Here is an 18,261-nt window from a genome sequence, read left to right on the forward strand (position 1 = left end):
AGCCACTAGCTGAGCTCAGCTCCCTTACTTTGGGGGTTCAGCTCAGTCTTCTAGAGCCTTCAGCTCATTTGTATAAACCATTTTTTCTAATTGTCTTTTTAAAAAGAAAAAGAGATGTCTATGGTTTATACATTCTGAAAACATTTTACAAATCAAGTAAGACATGACCAGATAGATAGATAGATAGATAGATAGATAGATAGATAGATAGATATAGATATAGATATAGATATAGATAGATATGCACATATTACTTAAAAGCTGATAGGTCACTCTATCTGTGACATACAGCCAAAGAGTGTGTATGCAGTAAATTATCAACTGTCTGACTTAAGAAGTTGTCTGGAAAAAAATTCCTTTGCTGGGTCTTAATATCTGAAAGAAATAGCCAAGAAACCTGTCTGTTTTGAGTATTCTATTAAGAGAACCCACAATCCCCAGCTGGAAAGAACAGCTGTCACCCACATCACTGTTCTCAAGTCTGTAAAGTGGTATAGTTTAGATTTCGTTTTGTTTCATGTTGGTTTTAGGGTCCCCCCCCAAAGCTACTGCTCACTGACAGGTAAACTGTAAGCAAATGTAGAAAATGAGCATCCCAGCCAGGAATGCTGGTCTGGTGCCTGTGACCCAGCTGCCTAAGAGCTGAAGGCAGGAGGATGAGTTCCAAGACCAGCCTGGGCAACATAAAGTTGTCTCAAAACAACAGTGATAAAACAGAAGTCAGCTTCCCACTAGGATGAATTTTTATTCTGCCACAAAACCTATCCTATCTATAATCTAGAGGGTTTTATAGCATACTCTGCAGTTTTTGATAAGAAATTTCCCATCATTTTTCCAGTGGCCATTCACAAATCAATTTGGTGATGAAAATTAGCTGTTTTCTCCAAGTCTGGGAAAAGAGACCATGCAAAGGCAAATAGACCCCACCCTCAGGAGGTAGCAAGAAGAGTAAGATTTTTCTCTGTGAATATATTTATAAGAAAACAATCTTATATTTCTTTCTCTCCATGGATGGGAAAGCCTCAGTTTCAGACTGTATCCATGACTTTGTAGGGCTTATAAAAAAAGTAAGAAAACCCTTTAGGTCAGAGCAAAGCAAAGCATTGGAGAATTTCCAAGCATCCACTCCAGGGTCAAGTCTAAAACCGCAAGAAGTCTAACAGAACAGGTAGGATCTGGGAGGCAGGAAAAACCTGGCAGATGTATGTCTTCCTGCAAGTGGACATGACCCTGCTTCTGCAGGAGCACATCAGCAGGAGCATTGGCATTGGCATTCTGTTTGCAACTCAGGGCTTCTGCATAAACAAGGACCCTGGGAGGCCTCAAGCCCAGAACAGCAAACATTCCTTGGGAGGAGCAAACAAGTGGGAAGGGCCTGTTGGCCTCTCAGGAAGTCATGAAATCTCCTATGTAAAGCATAGTCATATTTTTGTTATTACTTGATTTAACACTGTGGGAATTTAGCCCACACCAGCTGTGAGTCTCAGAGCCCCCTGCTCATTAAAATTCTCCTCTTTCCATCCGGCCCCCTTCTACGATTACTGACTGTCGCCTGTCTATTGTCTCTCCATTGTCTGTGTAATTCTGGAATGTGCCTGTCCAGTTCTCCAGAAAGGTTCTTTCCCCACCCCCTTTCAATAAGGTCTCAGCATGTGGTAGCCCTGACTGACCTGGAGCATGCTATGTAGCCCAGGCTGGCCTTGAACTTATGGCAGTCCTCCTGTCTCTGCCTCCTTGGTACTGGGATTATAGGCTTGAACCACCATGCCTGGCTTCAGAAAGGCTCTTTTGTAATAGCATTGTTTATCTACCAAAGTAAAAGTTTATTTTAGAAATTTTGGAGAATTTAAAAAAGTATGTTAGAAAAAGCATATGACACAAGTAATCCCATAAGGTGCGTGTTAAGCTGCTGTTAGAATATCACTGGCGGTTGTTATTTCCCAAATATCCGAAGTCCTCCTGTAGACACCAGAACACTCCCTTCAGCCACCACCACATCTTTGTCGCAGTCACCAGCAGGTTGCCTTGGCTCCAGGGACACACCAGGGTGTGCGGTGAAGCTGACCAAGGGAAGGCTGGCTCTGGGAAAGAGGAAGTCCAGCCAGGTTTTTCCAGATAGAAACTGTATGCTTCTCGACACGACCTTTTACAGAAACGCCAGAAGCTGTGTGTTCATAAAATCCAGGGACATGGACGCCCAAGAAGTTTCTCAGAATTTGCTAGAAGATGAGCCAGCTTGTCCTGAGGAGTAGCCTCTGCCCAAGGCCAGGGCCACACTGTCTACCTTCGGGCCTTGACTCAGGTCTACAGGGAACAGGCTACAGAGGCCCCAATGTCTTTAGTGCTGGTCCTTCTAGCCCACCAGGCCTGCACATGGACCAAACGTCCCTGCAAGAAGGAGCGCCCATAAATGAATTACAGAACTGCCATCCGTTACTCCCAAACCGTTTTCTGTCGTTTAATTAGAAAATTCATCTTATTTTGCCTCCAGGCCCTGAAGCCTTATTGCATTTGCACATATTTCAAAATGTTTCAAGTACTGACCAGATAACATTAATGACTATATTAGATAGGCAAACGCTTTTAAACAAAAAATAATAAACATCCTTGTGTGTGTATATTAAAAAAAATGCTAATTCCGTCTGGAGCCAAACAGGTAATTTTCCCTTCAGCCTTCTTCAGTCCGCTAAGACAGGTTCGGCTGGAAGAGCAGTCAGCCTGTCTGCAGACTAGCTTGCCTTGCATACCAGGGCCCGAGTTTCTTCAGAGACAGACAGCAGGATGATCTGATTGGCTGGCGTCCAGAGCATGCTCACAAGGGCCTCTTTGATGAAAGGGTTCTTGGTTAAGTACTGTACCAAAAGCAGCCTGCCACCCTCCTTTCAAAGATACCCATTTAGAGTAATTCCCAGAAAGGGAAAAAAACAGCTAGAAAAGGAGAGAGGGAGGGGAGGAGAGGGAGAAATAGCTGAGCTACAGGGTTACCACAATAATTACACTCCCTGGCCCAGAGAAAGGGGGAGTTATTACAGGTAAACTGCTGGATGTTGAAGGAGCTGGCTGGCAACTCGGCAAGAACATAAGGAATGTGCAATTAAGCTCATTAAAACATCATCATTATGCTTATCAATCTTTCTCCAAAAGAGGTGGGGCGGAGCCGTGTGTCACAGCATGACGGCCTCTGCAGATAAAGATCCGGGGTAACGTAGTTGCTTCTCTCAGCGAACAGAATCAGCCATTCAGTTCCACACAGCATCTACAGTCAGGCAGTCTCTGATAAAGAAGAGAGGCATGCGTGAACTCAGCGAAGAGGCAGCTAGGAGCTAGCTCTGCTCTCTGGCCATGCTTCCTTTTGGTGGGGTCCTCGTCAGAAGAATAGGACTTTGTAGAACACCCCAAATCTGTCCAACGCCGAAATCCTGTGTGTGGCACGAATCCACCCTGCAACACACTATTAGCTTAGTGGAGGACGTGGAACCTAGACGTTCATTAACTCTCAGTTAAGTAAATGTGGCGCGTGCGTGTGTGTGTGTGTGTGTGTGTGTGTGTGTGTGTGTGTGTGTGTACCTGTGGAGGCCAGAAGTCAGTGTGGGGTATCTTCCATTATATTTCTCTACCTTATTTTTGGAGACTGGTACCATCACTGAACCGGGAGCCCACAAATTCAGCAAGACTAGCTTGCCAGCAAGGCCTGATGATCCCCCTGCTTGTATCTACCCAGCACAAGGCTTACTCTGCCTCTCCACCCTTTTTTTTTGGGGGGGGGTCCTGGAAATCCAAACTGAGGTCCTCATGTTTGCACAGCAATCCCTTTGCTGCCTTAGCCGCCTCCCCAACCCCACAGTGTTTACGAAGAGCTACCCCAAGTGTAGGTCTCGCACTTGGTACCATGGGTACAAGCGTGACCAGTGTGGTCCCAGCCTCCACGGAAACCATCTCTCAGGGAGGCACTCGCTGGGTATGCCTTCACTGATACAGGAGGCTTCATGCCGAGTGCTCTCCAGGGAGGTCTTGGCACATCAGGAGCATCTGGGAGGAGAAAGTCCAGCATAGTGTGCCCAGTTTCTAGCCTGTTGGTGGAAGGAAATAACGTCTCCTTGCAGCTTTCACTTACACACTGGCTTTCTGTCTGGGATTGCCCCCCTCTTGGAATTTTTAAATATGAAAATTGTGTTTCTTGCTGAAAATTAATCATATAGAAAAGAATAGAAAAAAAGAGAAAATACAAATTATGTGATCTGGTCCATCCCCACTCCCATATTAGAGATATTTTATTCCAGTCTTCTTCTTTGGGTTTTTTGTTTTTTGTTTTTGTTTTTGTTTTTTTTTTTTTTTTTTTTGGTTTTTGAAAAACTATGAAAAACGGAATTATTGTTTACTTGTTCCCCATAATGTGAACACTTTCCATATCATTAAATGTGCTTCGAACCATTCTTTGGAATGTCTGCACAGTGTAGCCAGTCTTCATTTTCTGGCACTGAGGACAGATGCCCAAGGCTTCACACATGCTTTAGGCATGCACAATGCCACTGAGCTGCACCACCAGCTTTAATCTTTTACTGCTGGGCACCTTGTTTGTTTATAGTTTTCATCAGAAAAAATAATGTGGCTTCTATATACAAGAATGATCACTTATTTCACATCCCTAAGTTATTTGCAAATAGTGTATCTGCAGTATCTACCTGTAAAACAGAAGAAATAAATGCATGGTTTGTAGTGTAGTTGAGCAAATCTGAAGATTAGTTTTCTGGGAACCAGTAGATTGCAAGTCTCAAAGATGAGGCCAGACATGAACCAAGTGATCTGGCCTTTAAGTACATGTCACTGTAGATTGTCCCAGACCTCCAGCTTGTCCCTTCCTGAGTGTCTGCCTGTTAGGAGCCACCGTTCCTCCAGTGGCTCCACCCCAGCAACCTCTATCACTCTCCTGTACATCTCAAGTTCAAGGTCAGTTACCAACTGACAGGCTCCTGGCCCCTGGCCCAGACTCACTCAGTCAGAACCTGCAGGGTGGAAGCCAGCAATCTGCATTTTAAAGGCACACCTCAAGGCAATTTCAGGGTGAGAAGTGCAAGACTAGCGTGGCAGGAGAACACAGTGGCCTCAGCCTTGAGGCTGAGTGTGTGGTGGTGCAAAACAGGGCTCTGCAGAGAGAGAGACACTGCCCAGGTCGGCCACACTCCTGTGTGCCCTTGTGCTTTGCTTATTGAGGCTGTTTCCTCTAAAGGATCCTATTAGGAGAACTTTCCAAAGTGCTTATGAGGGCAGAACAAGATGCCTGTTTCCGCTAATCTTTTCAGTTGTTGTCCTGTCGCTGGAACATACCATTTCTCACAGCAGAGTGTGGAGTGTCGCCACGGCTTGGCATCTAGGCTGAGCTCGTCAGTAAGAGTCTGCCTTGTGAGGATGGCTTCAAAACGGGTCTTCTGCCTGGTGCCTTCCTGTTCCAGGCCCTAGCTGGCCACCAGAGGGAAGCTTCGGGATAGCATCTAATTGGTAGAAATGCATCCTTGGTTAGAAGTCAGCTCCAGATAAACCAGAAGGGAAGAGGAGCCTGGGTCAGGCTAAGGTGGGGAAGTGTGACTGGAGAAAGTGCAGGACTGGGAGGGCTGAAGGAAGCTGCTTCAACTTGCACTCCTGGCTTGAGCAAGACAGTGTCAAAATGGATCCCAAAGATATTCAGATGGAAAGTTGGTTTTAGGTTTCACTTATTAGCTCCAGATATTTTGAGCTGCAAATAAACTTCCTCAAATCCACTTCTTATTCCCCTGGTGAGTGAAGTCTGTTCACAGGCAATACCGAGCCAGTGCTTGGGAATATTGCACAGAAACTACTTGGGTTAGAAATGTACAACAGGCAGTTCAGCTACAAATACTTCCTCGGGGCTTCATTCCTGTGTGTTTCAGGCTTGCAACAAGCGCTTTGCATTTAGGGGATCCACCCAATCAGCTGTATCATCCACTGGAAGTGTGGAGGAAGTGTGTTTGATTGGAAGCTGAAGCAAAGGAGCTGTGTGCGTTCTAGCCCCACCCTACCCCACTGCCATGCTCCCACCTGTCCCTGCCTACCGCAAGTCCGTAGACCCCCATGATGCAAGTAGCATTCTCTTCAGGGCCTTCACTGTCCCTTCACTCCCAGCATTCCTGCATCAGAAAGCTGAGAGGGCACCAACCTCCGCATTCTCAGAGTGAGGATGATAGAATCCATCAAAATAAACGAAAAGTGCACCTCTGAAACATGACAGGCCAGGAAGCTTTGGACACGAAAAACAACATAGCCCAAGCTTGAGCCATCTCATCCCAGGTCACAAAACAAGTCATAGACAAAGATGGGCATAAAGATGTGCGAGAAAATACACAGAAATCCACATGAAGAAATAGAGCCTGGCTGAGGATGGTCACACACCCCATCAGTCCAGCACTCTGGTGACAAGCAGGAAGATCAGGGAGTACAAGGCCACTTTGTTACACGGCAAGTTTAAATCAGTCTGTGTTGAGATTTGTCGCTATCTCAAGGAAAAGAAGGGAAGAAGCAAGGAAGGAAGGAAGGAAAAGGCAAAAGAGCCACAGTCTTAAGGGGGAGAAAAGAGAGGTTTAAACAAGTCCAATCTATCTTGTTCTATTCTGAACTTTTAAAACAAGTTTTGAGACTCAGCACACAGGGTTATGCTTCCTCCGGGCTTCATTCCTGTGTGTCTCAAGTTTGCACGAGGGATGATTTGTACCCCTGTGTGTGTGTGTGTGTGTGTGTGTGTTACAGCAGGGCCAGAGATAAGGTTTTATTTAAAGAAAATGCAAAGTTGGAAACAGTGTAGACATGTGTTGACCCATGACATTAAGTTCACATTTTATGTATAAATACAAAAAAAATAGGACATCAACCCTGTTGTATTTTAGTGATAACTAAGCCAGTTGTGATGTGAACATTAGGGCTTTCCTTTAAATTTTTATGTTCAAGTAAATAAAGTGTACTTCTTCCTTGGGCCCGTGCCTGCCATTGTTGTCGGAACTGAGGAATCTGCTGCATCTTAACAGAGTGATTATGAGATCCCTGCTTTTCTCTAAGGTGAAAAGCTAGGAAATTACAATGCCTTGGCCGTGTTTGCTGAAGTGATCACCCCAAGATTGTCTGGGGGCTTATCTCTGGGGTTGACCAGTATGGCCCTCTTACATAGAGCTGTCTTAAAAACACAGATCTACTGGTAAGATGTGTTTTAATTTCAGTCTAAGAGCTTTAGGATTACCCTTCAGGACGCTATCGCCAGGCTTTTGTACAAACAAAGAGCTTTACACAAAACTCCCATTATAATGGTGGCTGGAGGGGGGGGGTGCTCTTTCGTTGATTGAGTTATGATTGTGTGGAGAATAAATAAAGACTTTCTTAAACATAACAGTTAAGTCTTGCTCTCACTAATAATGCCTCATTTTCTCTTAAAACAATATTTGCACAGCCTGACATTCTTACTGTCAGTGCAGTGTGCTCCCTCTGAGCTGAAATGCATTTTTAATCCTATGAGCTAAGACAAGTTCGGCTTCACACAACTGAGCTTCAGTTCAGCTCTGTTGTATTTCTGCTCTACCCAGGTAGACATGAACATACATAGATACTGTATAGGTAAATAGCTGATAGGCAGGTTGATAGGGTGGACAGAGAATGATGGATGGATGGATGGATGGATGGATGGATGGATGGATGGGAATGAAGGATAACTATATCTACAAATGTGGGGGGTGCTTTTGTTTGTTTTATTTGTTGTTTTTTTTAAGGGATTTCCTTTGTTTTCTAAACATCTACTCTGAGTTCAGTAGTCTCACAGTGAGCATCACAATCTACTCTTCTCAGCCTCACAGAACTATACTGACTCCTTTCTTCCTCCCCAGAGAAGGTCAGTGGTTGTTCTCCATTGGCTGATGTACTAGACATTAACATGTCTATTTCCTAGATGGGAAGTTTATCACACTTCATTATTTACGGAAGAGGTGGAGGGTAGCCCAGATGTGAAGTTGGAGGCCAGAGGACAACTTGAAAGAGTTGGTTCTCTCCTTCTACCATGCGGGCCCAGGGGTTAAGGAAAGGTCTTCAGATTTGGTGGCAAGGGTCACCCATTGAGCCATCTCCTCTTAATCCCTAAATTTCATTTCAAGTCTCTGAAATAAAATAGATTGGAAGGTTTCTGTGCTGGTGGGTCCATACTTTGAACCTGAGAAGCAGTGCAAGGCTGCTGCAGCTCTGGTTACCTGTGGCCTTGAGGGCCAAAGCCATGTTTCTGTGGCTGCTCTCAGGGCTGCTGGCCCTAGGTTTACGTGCAGCGGTACAGCCACAGGGCTCAAGGCTGAGCCCAGAAAGGTCAGGACAGGGGCTTCCAAGGGAAAGGTGAATGGTGCCAGGTAGAACACTTGTTGGGTTGTTTTTTGTTTGGTTTGGTTTGGTTTTTGTTTTGGTTTTCTTAAGTGGAAAACAGACAACAGTCCAGGAGGAGGAGGATAATGTAGAGTCCATGTTGGGATATAGGCATGGTCAAGACTTAAGGCAAACCTAAAATTATTCTTTGAGTTTGCCAAGTCTCACATTAGATGCAGTCAGTTTCTGCAAGTACCACTGGGCAGGAGATTTAATCAGATAATTTACCATTTAGAAAGGACGGCAGGTCATTGTAATTATGCAAGGGACACAGAGTTATTAGCCTCAATATTCCAAGTTCTCATTAATATCTGCCCAGAAGAGAGTTGCATAAACGGGAATCTGTCACTGTTGCATGAACATGAATGGCTTGAGGCTTATTTGCTTGTTTTGGTCTGGTTTTGTGGTGGTGGTTCTTGGGTTTTGGTTACTTGAAATAGGGGCTTATGTTCTCTCCTTGTTGCCTCGAGAATTGAGTTCGGTTTGTGCCTAGCAGCAGTGCCTGGAGGTGTCCAGACCATGTCTGCCTCTCACACGTGTGACCCAGTTCAGCCCACCAAAACATATGCAGCAAGATTAGGCTTAGACTAAGACTAGTGATGATGATGATGAGGAGGAGGAGGAGGAGGAGGAAGATAAATATTGACGGGCTATAGAGATAGCTTGGAGATAAGAGTACTTGTTCTTCCAGAGAACTTGAGTTTGATTCCCAGCATCCGTGTTACAGCCATCTGTAACTCTAACTCCAAGAGATCCAATGCCTCTGGCCTCCATGGGGACTTGCACTCACATGCACAGAGCTACACATTTAGCAGGCACACATTTAGCTCTCATTTAGTGTTTTATTCAGAAGGTCATTAAAGCACTATGACCTTTAGTCTCACTATTGTGTTACCTACTGCCATGTGACCCCCAGAGCATGTGATGACCTGGCACCGGTCAGGTGTGGGTGCCGTGGTTTGTACAGCGTCATCTAATCTGTAAGTTTATCCATTTGGTTCATTCCACAGAAGTCTTCTTTGAACACCCCCCCCCCCAATGGAGGATTTCAGAAAGAGGGAAAAGAAGGGAATGTAGGGGTAAATTGAAACAGTTGGGACAGTGTCCCAGCATTCCTAGGAGTGACTGAGAGGTTCTCCACAGATATGCCAGCCCACACCCGGGGGAAACTGCTTCCTAACCTCCCGTAGGGCACCCTCAGGAATTCTCAGATGTGCCAGTAATTTCTGGACACCTTTGCATGTGCACTCTCAGGAGCCAGCTACTTAATCCCAGTCAAGGGACTTGGGGTGGGAAAGGGTGGGTGGGGCCAGGAAGCAGATAGTTCCTTTGACTCTGCCCCCTGCCGTGTTGTAGCCAGCTGTGGATGATCCCTGACTGTCTGGGAATGGAGGTGGGCTGCAGCCCAGCTCATCCAAAGCAGTAAATAATGAGAATTATTACCAGTTGACTGTATTCTTACAGAAATGCTTTGCCTTCCTACTTAGATTCTGCTTAACTGAACTCAGTGCTTAAGATGTTGTTTCCCTCTTTTTATTATGCAGACTAATGCATCGAAAGTCCTTAGGCCGAATGTATATAAAAACATCTTTCTGTGAATATTTATACATATGTATGATTATATAGATAATTTTAATTAAGTTTATTTTTGTTATTAAGTACTATAATTATTGTGCCATATTTACTAACTCATCTCAACATCATTTTTTGTAGAATTTTGTGAATAATTCGCTTATGTAATGAGCACTTGGGTTATTTTGAGATTGTAGCAAGTTCCAGTGTGTATACACTCTTGTGTTTATATACTCTTGTGTGCATGTGTGCTAACATAATCCTTACTTCTTTGGTGAGCATTTGTTGGGTCATTTTAAAATTTCAAACTAATGCTAAATTTTACTTGGGAAAAACTGCACTTGCCTTATTTCTATGCATTAGTTATTCCAGTGTCCTTGCTAGGCATTAGAATTTGCTTTCATCTTCACTAAGCTGATATTGAGAAGAAAAGTTCATCACCTCATTGTACTTGGTACATGTGTTTGCATGTATGCACATGTGCAAGTGTGCATGTCTGTGTGTTGGTATTCTCTAGCTGAAGCTGAGCTTCATCATACCATGTCAATAGCTATTTCTCTCTAATCGCCACCTCACACTTTAACCCATTTATTCTATTAAATGTCCTGTTAAATGATATGTTTATGTGGTTTTTAACTTGCTGAAAGATATTTACTGAGTGTTTCGTGTGTGTGTGTGTGTGTGTGTGTGTGTGTGTGTGTTTGCGCGCACATGTAACTTTTCATGGTGCTGAGGACACAGTGGGTATGGCAGAGGCATTATGATATCCAACCTTAACAAGAGTGGAACAGGCAGGGTTGCTCTGGCCAAGGTTGAAGACATCCTGGCAAAGTGCTTGTTTGAGATCCCTATGGTAGGAGAGAGTGTACAAGAGGACAAGGACGGTACTAGGTCAGCACCGGAAAACTAAAGAAAGCAAGAGTGGGCAGGAGGCAAGGGCAGACTGGAGGGCGGTGCTAAGGGATGTTAAGGCATCTTACCAAACCAAGCAGGAAGGAGACCTTAGGCAGTGAAGAAAAACTCCTGTAGAAAGAAATAAGAGCAGAGATTTAAAAACTGACTGCTTCTCAGCAATGCCTGGAGTGTGAGGGCTGCGTATGAATAATAAAAGACCCAACCGGTGGCAACCAGGGCTTTGATAAAGTCTCACTCTCTTTGATAAAGGCAATTATGACAAGATAACTTTAAATGTCTGTTCATAAACTTTGCTAAATGCCACAAACAGGCTCAAATATCATTTTTTGTTTTATCGGTAGAACAAAGCTGTTGCTGTAAGAAATTGGTATCTGATGTTTACCTGCTAGCTGCTGCTAGGACCCTCACCTAAAGGGGGCTCCCTCACATTCACATATAGGGATACATACACATAACAATATAACATACAAACTTACACACTTGCTAACATATGCCCACCTGGATGTGTACACATACTGATATGTCAGCATGGTGGGAAGCTTTGTGGCTGGTTTAGGAGCAGGTAACTTGGATGAGATAGAAGCCAAGGACATATTTCCTTGAAGTCATAGATGGAATAGAAGAAAACAAGATCCTTGCAGTTCCATTTTGGTGAGGAATATGTAACAGTATTGCAGTCACATGTGTGATCTTTATTGCCCCGTATATTTTGAACATTTCTTAGCCATGAACTCTTCCTAACAGGGCCATCATGGCCATCAGTTCTCCAGTCCTGGCCTAGTTTGACTCTTCAGCCTTTGGCAAAGTAGTAACAAGAGCAGCTGTGGCTAGCGTTTCCATAGTGCAGGGCACTCAGCTAAGTGCATGCTAAGCTCTGTGGATTACCCCCTTTTATGACCTTGTTTTAATCCTCACCTTAATCACCTTCCTGAGGGTCCCTTCCTCCCCTGAGGACAGCAGGTAATTGCAAGCTTAATACATAAATTAATGGTCTATTCAGTGTTTAGGATGCAGTAACGTCTGACAGATTAGAAACACGAGTGGGCCTGGCCATGGTGAAACACTCTCGTAAGCCCAGCACTCAGGAGCCAGCCTGAGCTACATAGTGAAAATCTACTTTTAAAAAAAGCAAGAGCTGTGGACTCAGCTCGGCACTAGACCAATTCCTAACTTGTGAAACCCTGAGTTCTGCCCCGAGCATCCCTGCCAAGAAGGTGGGGAGCACGAGTAGTGAAACTAAGTATGGAGGCTCTGCTTGTCCTTAAGATGAGGCAGCATTGTTTACAGTGGGTCATGCAGTCCCGCAGAGCGCAAGTCTGCCCGCTGGCTCTGATGAAAACAATGCTCATTTTAACACTTGAGGACTTTAGCCGCATGCTCCTAAACACGAGCCCCACTCACGGCCTGTTGAGATGATGTTCTAGTTCCTTAGCACCTTACAAGGATGGCCCTGTCACAGGTGCCTTCACAAAGGTGACTTGCAGGTGAGCGGTTGACTCCTGGCTCGAATTTACAGACTGTAGCAAAGAGAGAACCTATAGAGTGGCCTGAGAGGTGAGGCAGAAAGAGGACGCGGTGTCTTCTGGTGGTGTGCCTTTCCCAGCTTTGCCCCAGTTTTGTGCCATACGATGGGGATGTTTCTGTCACAGCATCAGGGCTCTGTGAATTCCTTCCTGTCTCTTCCCCTTCAAAAGACTAATGTGTCTTCGTTCCAACCCCTCAAGGACAAGCTAAGGGTCTCTGAGAAGCTCTGTCATACCCCAAACATACTCCATATTCTATCTTAACCTGTAATGCTTCATAGCTCCGTTAGATATTTGCAAAAAGAGTGAAGTGATTTACATAATTAAAACAAATTGCTTGCCCAGAGTGACAACCCATTGTTAGGAAACAGTGGAATGACTTGCAGCTGGGAAGCAGGTCTGTCACTCTGGAGATGTAATCAGGGCTCCACAAAGCTCTGCCCTGGCTGGGAGAAGAGAGTAGCAGATGCCAGTTCCACAGTCCTCAACTTCCAGTGTATGACACAGTGCCTGGAGCAGCTGCAGAGCCCAGGAATATTTGGTGTTCCTGTGACCATCTCCCATCCCATTGCACTGCCCTCTACAGCCATGTTTCTGCCTTCTGCCTCTCTGGTGATCCAAAAGCATCTCTGCAGACTACTTTGGATTTCACAGGAAAAGGCACTGAGGAGATACAAAAGTGGAAGACTGTGTAGTTTGAGTTCCTGGAGCAGGGGGATGGCAGAGGGTAACAGTGAGAGCCAGGAGAGCAGTGGGGCTGTGGCTCTGCCATCAGTGAGGTGCTGCAGGTAGACCCAAGGCTGTGCACTTATGCAGAGGGAGAGAAGTAAAGCTTATGAGGCAGAGCAGTGATAGTCCATGAGTCTGACGCCAAGGACAAGCATATGCTCTAGGGCACATGGCCAGACCTGTTGTCTCCCTTCAACCTTCCTGGTGGAGCACCAAGAGCTCAGGACTTGGTCTTAGAGGGTAGGCAGGAGTCTGGGCTAAGAGCTGTGTGGGCAGCATTCTCAGATGGGAACCGGGGAGGAACTACAGTGAATGAATGAGCCCCGGAGGAAGGAGGCAAAAAGAAGGCATTGGAACTTCTTGAGACAGTTTCTCAGAAGCCTCACCACTGTGACCATGGGAAGCATGGGCTTGATAAGGTCAGGTATTCCAGAACGCCTGCATTGTGTTACAGTCTCCCTGTTGTAAGTGCTGACGAATTATTATTATTCAAAACTGAACAGCTCAAAGCAATGTATATCTTTAGGCAACATCTAGCCCTGGACAGCCAGCTGGCAGCTTCTGTCCCAGTCCACTCATTATGCACTTGCAGTCTTATTCTGTAAACAGTGTTGAATTTCAGCAGGGTCCTAGCACCTAGACAGGGCAAGGGGTTTGCCTAAGACCATAGAGCAAGTGACTGACAGAAACCCGTACATATATTAACTACCTCAAAATATCTCCCCCAGGGGCTTAGAGAGATGGGTCAGTGATTAAGAGCACTTTCTGCTCTTCTAGAAGCTCCTGGTTCAGTTCCCAGTGGCTCACAGCCCCTGTTACTCCAGCTCTAGGGATCCAGTACCCTCTTCTGGCTTCTGTGGGTACTACATGCATGTGCATGTGTGCGCGCACACACACACACACACACACACACACACACATACACACACACACATATACACACACACACATATACACACACACACACACACACAAGCACATAACTTAATTTTTATTTTTTAAATAATATATAATCAGTTTCAGCTAATGTTTTTTTTTTCGATATATAAACAAAAATTCGGCTAAATGATGGCAGCTTTCTGAACAGGAATAATTACCCCTGACATTATTTGAAAAGAAGCGTAGTTCCACGGTTAACTTTTCTAGTGCCCAGTTTCTGCCACATTCTAAAAGGCGCCACCATCTAGATTCTTTCCTAATCACAAACTGTCTTCAGTGGACTTGAGAGTGTCATCTATGGGGGCACTACCCACTTCCAGTTTCAAATAACAAGTTTCAAAAAGTAATCAGCCAGATAGTAATCAGACCTGGCTACAGTACTAGAGAAGTTTCTAGAGTTTCTCTATTTCTAAACATGAGTGGCTCTACCAGGAAACCAGGACCCAGAGGCAGGAGGTGCCACACCCACCAGGTGCCACATATAAGGAAGTACGCACCTGTCCAGACCCAGCACTCAGGTAGACTCCAGTTCAAATCCAGACTGCCACTCCTCAACTCCATGGCCCTGGAGAAGTTAACTCATCTATGTAATCACTACATGTCAGGTGTTTAACTCAGCGTTGTCATTGGCATATGTCAGCTGTGTGGTTCCCAGATATTCTTCCACTCTGCACATCTCTTGCTTTCATGAAACGTTTTCATTTTTTCAAAGGCTAAGTTATTTTCTCCAGCTGCTGCTTTTTGGTGTCCTGCAGAAGGACCTGTTGCTAAACCAGCCTCATAAAGATCTCCTTTGCTTTCTCTTGAGGGTTAGACTTGTGGGTCTTTCTTGCTGGTCTTTGATGCATTTAGAGTTTGTGCTTGAATGTGGTCTGAGGTAACGGTTGATGCAGATGCTTACATGTAAAGTCATTGATTGGAAGGAAGAACGAGGACTGTGGGTTGATGTGGTCATTGTCCACCAAGAGACGGAAAAGCATGCCCTTCGGCCGCTCAGGAGCAGTAAGAACAAATATGGCTGGGTCCAAGTTCCCAGCAGCTCCCACATGGAGGATGTGGAGTCAAATACTTTCCCTCTTCCCTAGCCGAGGCATGACATGTGTGCATCTCAGTGGTATGATCGTTCATTACATGTGGACAGTGTGTAATAATGAATTCAGGGTAATAAGCACTCCACCTCCCCCAGTGTTAATCATGTCCATGTGCTTAGCTCATCACCCGTGACTCCACAGCTTCCAGATGTGTCCAGTGGATTAACTAATAACCAGTGAGGCAGTGTGACTGCCCCATGTGCCTCTTCTCTCCCAGCTCTCTCCTGGCCTTTGGGCAGAAGTAAGGTAGAAGAGAGAATCGGCCTTGTTCTCAGAAGACCAGCACAGGGCCCAGTGGCATCAACCAAGTAGTTCCAGCCCCTGAAGTGAGAGAAACACAGACATAAAAACAGCAAAGGCCAAGTCCTGTGGTTAACACAGCTGCCAAACAGAGGGCCAAGCCATGCCTGCAAGCAGAAGTCCATCCGAGGACAAACACTTGCAATGAGCATGTTTAGAAATACGCTTGGGGTAATGGAGCTAAGTTCTACCATTTTTCAGGTGACACATTCGACCCAATTCCTAGCAAGTACCTGGACCTAGTGCAAGACGTTAGGAGGTCGTTACAGTGGAATAAAGTGTCTTGAGCCAATTAACTCTTATTGCCTGGAAACCATTTATAAGACATAATAAATTATTGGAACAGCACAATTAGAAGTCCCACAAGCAAATGAGTTTCCTGTGCTGTGTGTAGGATGCCCCTCCCCCAACACTGAGGACGCATCAAGTGGAAAAGTGTGTGTTTAAGGGAATTGTGGTGCCTTTCTGTGTTCACAGGGGTGTGTTAAGATGAAACAAGGCTGGCATATCCCAGAATAGACCAAAACAAGGAAATGAGCTTTCCACAGCTGGGAATGAAGCTGGCTTTGTCACAGTCAGCCAGGACTATTTGAATGTCTTGTCCTCAACAGGCACTCAGCAAATGCTGGGTATCTGGCTCAGTGGTGTAGAAGGGGTTCTACAATTTTATTTGAAAAACATTTTTCTAAAATTACTACCTTCAGTTGTGTGTGTGTGTGTGTGTGTGTGTGTGTGTGTGTGTGTGTGTTGAAACAGGATTTTACTTTGTAATCTAGGCAGGCAACAAACTCATGGTAATCGTCCTGCCTCTTGGCCTCTGAGTGTTGTGATCATAGGCACAAGCCATCTTGTGCTGCTCCACTCTCAAGTTCATGCACATGCCTTTAGTCTTAGGACTTGAGAGGCAAAGGGATCTCTGTGAGTTCAAGGCCAGCCTCGTCTACAAGTTGAGTTCAGGACAGCCAGGGCTACACAGAGAAACCCTGTCTCAGAAATAAACGAAACAAAACAAAACAAAATCTTAAGAACTGAATGGCTTAGCATTTAGAAAGAATGTCTTTTCATTGAGCCTCAGACCCTGAGCTATCGTGGGGGGAGTTGGAATAAAGAGAAAGTTTTACATGAAGATTCTAGATAACACCACTGCGGTAGCAGGGGGCTCTAAGGCTCCTCTAGGTCACTTTCTATGTGAAACAAATGAACACGGTTTTGTCTATGGGCTACCCAAGCTTAGTTTAACATGACGTGAGACTGTGGAATCCTGGTCCCCTGGCCACCAGATCTATGTACCATTTGTGTAAATAAGGACCTACCTACCATAGAATACTTTGCAGTGATCTCAGATACCCTGGCATCCTTTCAGCAGCCCTTCAGTACTCCTTTCTGCAAAATCATTTCACTCCATTGTTGCACTGCAAGAAGGACTCAACCTAAGATCTGAGGGGAAAACAGAAGTCTTGGAGCCCAGCGATGTTAATGATCAACATTTTATTTTCACCATGTTGACTCTTTCAGCTTAGGGAGTTATCAAGGCTAACCATGTTAGTCCAGATAAATTGGGAACAAAAGGCTGGTCAGAACTAGTGCAAAGGAGGCAAATTTGAACAGTGAGTAATTAAAACATGATAAAGGCAGGAACAATTATGCAGGTCTTTCTTAGGCGTGCATCTCAATTTGCAGGTTTTAAATATCACTGGATAACTTTCGGAGTGCATCCGTGCCTTCTTCACTGGTGGCAAGTGTGCCACGTGATCTTCTAGGAGAATAAACAGTGCCTTGTTAATTAATTTATACAGCTGTCAGTGTGGCTCTCTCTGTCTCTGCTCTCTAAGCGTTTCCCTGCCATAGATTTTCTTGCCATTCCTTGGCAAACCTCCAGTGAGAGCCTGGGATTTATTAGGCGGACTTGGTGCAAAGTCTATTGATTGTGGCCCCGAGGGTAATAACTAAATAGAGCCGGAGCAACAAGTCAATAACCGCATTGTTGCTGCAGCCCGCACTCACTGGAGGAATGAGATTGTTTTACAGCAGCTGAGGGTAATCATGGGCAGATCAGTGTGTTCAACACGCGCTGTGCTGTGTTAGTGCCGAGGACCATTTGAAGGCTTTCAGCGGGATCGCTGGAGGATCGGGGTGGGGTGCTGGGATTACGAGCCCTGTGAACTCCTTCATTACAGCTTAAAGGTTTCAGCTCTGGTTTTTAACATCTGCAACCTCAGGGAGTTCAGGGCTGCTGTGAGGGAGGGAAGGCTCTTGCGCCTGAGCCCTAGATGGGCTGTTCTGAAGTGTGTCCCAGAACCAAAATGGTTGTGAGCAGAGAGAATGCCTCACACAGCTGTTGTCTGTTTTCCATGTCTTCCTGAGGAGTGACATTACCAGAGCAAGTTAGACCCAAATGTGAACACATGAGCCGGTCAGCCACAGGCCACAGCAGACTCTCCAGTGACCCAGTCTAGGCTGAGTGTAGACCTCTCACAGGACTTGATTTGGAAAAAAATAAATAAATCTGTGCAAAACTGATAATTTTTCCCACTCCTACCACTCCTACTTTTAGTGAACCACTTGAAATTTTATGGCAAAATATAAAAACTGAGAAGTTTTGTTTTTTTTGTTGTTGTTGTTTTTTTCAAATGTGCTTGCAGTGTGATTCACTTTAATGAAGGATGCGGGAACATTGTGCTTTTTACTGAGTAGCTGTCCTCTAAAAAACAGAACATGCTGACTGTTCGCAAGACTATAATCAGTGTCAGGCCAGCAGGATGGCTCAGTGGGTGAAAGTGCCTGCCACCAGG

At 45.1% G+C, this 18,261-nt stretch overlaps 1 protein-coding gene across 7 annotated transcripts in view; it reads left to right on the forward strand.

Moving 5' to 3' along the window:
• The window catches only part of Vti1a (vesicle transport through interaction with t-SNAREs 1A), a 310,414-nt gene that overhangs the window by 256,928 nt on the left and 35,225 nt on the right, over positions 1-18,261 (forward strand). The window lies entirely within an intron of this gene.

The sequence above is a fragment of the Meriones unguiculatus genome, chromosome 1 (genome assembly GCF_030254825.1).
Source record: "Meriones unguiculatus strain TT.TT164.6M chromosome 1, Bangor_MerUng_6.1, whole genome shotgun sequence".
Lineage (NCBI taxonomy): Eukaryota > Metazoa > Chordata > Mammalia > Rodentia > Muridae > Meriones > Meriones unguiculatus.